Raw genomic sequence first — 3922 nt, 5'->3', positions numbered from 1 at the left:
CTGCCAGTTCTCAGATGACCTCACCATCATAAACATGACATTCAAAGCGCAAACTCATGGAAGTGAATCGAAACCACGTTCAACCCAGAGCCTGAGTAGACACGGCCACAGAGACGCAAGGCTCTGTGATCCCTTCCCAACAGAGTCCTGGTTTAGCACAGGAAAGATGGGAAAGCTCCAGAGTAGAGGAAAGCAGCTTGGCCCCGGTACCCAGCCTGCTGTCCCAAAGTCGTGTACTGCTGCTGACACTCTGTGACTGTGTGCTGTGCCCAGGGTCTGCCAGCAGGGCAAGGGCCACAGCACCCCACATCCTGGCCTTGCCACTCTCTGATGGAAGGCACACAGGTGTGCACCACGGGTCCCATCTGACTTGCTCATCTACCTCTCCCCTCTGTGGGCTCTGCACTCTGGTCCCTGTGGAGGAAAGGAACAGAGAAGGTGGGAATAAAGATCCTGACTGTCCGCCGGCCGTGGGCACTGTCACCACCTTCCCAAACCAGACACCCGGCTCAGGGTGCCTGCGAACCTCTCCGCTGGGTCGGTAGGCTGTGCTCCCCGCCAGAAGCTGTCTTCTGCTGGTGTCTCTGCCCTTCCTGCCCCTGGGCTCTGCTCTCTGGTGACCGAAGGATGCAAAGTCCAGAGCAACGCTCTGCTGAGACCAAGGAAACACAAACTGCAGCGCGGTCGGGGTCTCTTCAGTTCTCCCTCCCTCCCTCCAGCCCTTCACAAGCCCCTTGCTCTTCTGCGACTGCTTCCAGGATAGACTTCCTGGCCTCGGCCACTTCCTGTCCAATCCTCACCACACACTGCCATCTCTTCAGCGATTTTACCAAAAGTAGAATTTCGTACTCATCCTTAGCTTGAGAATTGGCAGTAGCCTACCTCCCTCCCTCCCTCCTGCAGCCTAGGCTGATCTCCTCCACCAGCTGCTGAGGTTCCTTTGTTTGCCTTTTTATCCCCCAACATCACCTGCCCCGTGTACGGCTCTGTTTCTGACTGCCCCAGGACATGGCAGTGCCCGTGCCTCCCCAAGCCCTGGGCTCTCCACCCATCCTGCCTGTGCCCACAGCACCTTCCTTAGAAGGACCTCACCATCCTGACACAGGCAGGGAGACCTCTCAATGGCTCAGGGAACCTGCTCAGGGCCCAGACACCGAGGGCTGCATTATGGGGGCCCTGAGCAGGACATGCTTCAGGAGGCTGGAGCCAGGGAACAGACAGGAGACCACGTGCACCTTCTGGCCTCCCTGGCACTTGGACAGGGACTCACAGCCACCCCAGCTGCTGGCGAGGAACCAAAGGATAGCCCTGGGACAGAGAAGCCGGCAGCAGTCCACGGAGCAACAGCCCTACCCATCCAGGTGACACAAAATGCAACCCTCCTGCCTGGGACCAACAGTGACAGATCACCCCAATCCTGCACTGTCCCCCTCGGTGGGGGCAGCGCACACAGCATGACACTGACCAAGCCTCAGCATATTTTCTTAAGAACCTAGGTAGTGTCTATGCCAGCCAACCTGTGCCCATGAAACCACACAGCTCAGAGAAGTGACCTGAACACCCATCACTGTCGGTCCTCAACAAATGAGCAGCTGACACTCAGTGGCCTGTAGAGTAGCCCAGGGTCCTCCGTCCAACATGTCAGTGACATCACAATGCTTTCTGTGGAGAATGAGGCTGGGCTCCCGTAGCTTCTGAGCATATTTGAGGACCCCTACCTGGGTGATGGGCACACTGTCCCCTCCACAGCTCTCAGGTCTGCTGTCCTCTATGCCACTGGCTGTGAGGCTCTGGCCTTGTCCAGGCCTCAGCTGACCGTGAGGGTGGTTGGGGGGATCACACAGGGCAAGGCACACCTGGGTGTTTGTGCACTGATGCCTGCTATGCCCCTGCCCTGTCCCCGTACATCTCTGTTCCTCAGCTCTGTCTCCCTGTCTCCTGTGTCCCTGTGAGCATCACTCTCACACACTCCTGGAGGAGGACAAATGCTTATTTGGAGCCCACAGCGGCCGACACCCTGGCCCACAGCCCTGAGGCCCCACTTCCTCCCACACAAGGCCCACACTCCTGGGGCTGCCAACTGTTCTGCTGTCCCGGACCCCACATGGCCGCTCACCCTTGGGGAGGGGGACGGTGTCCCTTGCTCCACCAAGCAAGGGCTCAGAAGCCCCAGGTCCTCTGGGTGCTGCTGCCCAGGACCAGTGAGAGGAGATTGAGTGGCTCTGCCTGTGGCGTCCACTGGTGACACTGATAACATCACTCTGTACATGCAGCAGCCAAGCCCTTGAGGGGTCTCAGGATGGATCAGGACTCCTCCTGAGGTGTGGCTGGCAGCTCCCCACCTCACTGAAACCTCCCCAACCACCATAAGGCTCTGCTCCAGCCTCCACTGGAGGCCAGTCTAAGAAGCAGTGGGCCAGGCCGGCGAGGCAGCCAGTGCCCAGCCACGGCCATGGCTCAGACTGGGGAGCTGCGGCCCTTCTGGGTCCAGGACAAGGACAAGATTCAATATCTGTGATATCGGCGCAGACGTAATGAGCAGGGGAAATTGACAGAGCTCCGACTAAATTACAGTTAAAAGACAAGGCGGTCCCAGGGGACCACAGCTGACCAGGCCCAGGTAAAATGGAATTGGAAATGGTCCCTGACTGATTAGCATAACAAAAGTCCCTGTGTTTAAAGGGAAAGAAGTCATTCTGTTCAAGCAGAGGGGGAGGACCGTCTTCTGTGCACCCCTTATCTCTGCCCTGTCCTCCAGACGGAGGAGCGGCCCCACAGCACTCCCAGAGTGTCCCCTGCCCCCACCCTCCTGTCCCTGCCTGCTACCAGCTGGTCAGGACCACATCACCCACATTTATAACTGAGGGGACACCACTTCCACTTTGCAGAAGGCCAGAGGCAAGATGGCCTTCAGTAGTTTACAGTCAGAGACGTGTCATACACACTTGGGTGTGCTCCATGCCAGAGATTACGTGGTGATCAAATAGCGCTGACTGCTCTGCCACTGCTCGGGTTCATTGCTAAACAGGCAGCAATGCAAACCAGCAAAGCAAAGGCTGAAGCGTCGGCTCTTCCAGAAGGTCCAGCCAGGAAGAGTCCCCTCTCACCCAGTACAGCAGAGACGCAGCAAGGAGATGGGGCCAGGGGCCAGTATGGCAGAGTGCAGAAACTGAGGCTCCACTAAACCAAGCCCCAGTCAGAAACAGTGGTTGCCAGGGACCTTGGATGCTCACACAGGCTCCTTCCTGTCTGCATTCTAAGTTTGTCCATAGTGACCCTATCCTGTTCAACTTCCTAACTGTTCTTCCCCATGATAGTTCAAAGCTCTCTTCCACTGCTTGTTTGGCACCACTGGGGACTGAACCCAGGAGCCTCGCGATGAACTACACCCCCCCCCCTGCCCTTTCAATTTTTGTTTTGAGACAGGGTCTTGCTAAGTCTCTAAGTGGTCCAAAATGGTCCTGAACTAAGGATCCTCCTGCCTCTTGTGCTGGGATTACAGGTGCACAGCTTCCTGCCCAGCTGCTCTACCTTTTTCTACCTAGAGAGTCAACATACACTCTTTTAAAATAAAAATCCAATTTTACATTCTTCAACCTAAAATAGAAAAAAATACACCTTTTCCTATCTGTAAAGTCAAGAAGGAAAAACAGATGAGGAGCTAAGACTTTGGTGCCACTGACCCTATTCCATGACAGGGTCATTAGTTAGGATCAAGGAGCCTGGGCCTCAAATGTGAGCCCTGGAACCACCTGGCCACCTGCGTGTCCTACAGTAGCCACCAGCCAAGCAGCTTCTAGAACTCTTGAGACACAGCTGTGCAACCAGGGCCAGAAACATAACCTGGAACGTTGTGGTCACTTTGCAATTGGACGATGCCAAAGGCAGCTGGACCACACAGGGATCAGAGGCAGCGCCACAG

The 3922-nt window shown here is 56.2% G+C and overlaps 1 long non-coding RNA gene across 1 annotated transcript; it reads right to left on the bottom strand.

Moving 5' to 3' along the window:
* Positions 1–216: 216 nt before the first annotated feature.
* LOC104859382 lies at positions 217–1595 on the bottom strand. Its single transcript, XR_779356.1, has 3 exons — positions 1518–1595; positions 527–649; positions 217–414 (listed from the first exon to the last, which is right to left on the bottom strand). It is a non-coding gene; the product is annotated as an uncharacterized LOC104859382 (long non-coding RNA).
* Positions 1596–3922: the final 2327 nt, after the last annotated feature.

Source organism: Fukomys damarensis, unplaced genomic scaffold (assembly GCF_012274545.1).
Source record: "Fukomys damarensis isolate Sample0158 unplaced genomic scaffold, DMR_v1.0_HiC HiC_scaffold_6, whole genome shotgun sequence".
In the NCBI taxonomy this organism is placed as follows: Eukaryota; Metazoa; Chordata; class Mammalia; order Rodentia; family Bathyergidae; genus Fukomys; species Fukomys damarensis.
Note: the sequence above shows the minus strand (reverse complement) of the source record. Positions and strands in the feature narration are given on the sequence as shown.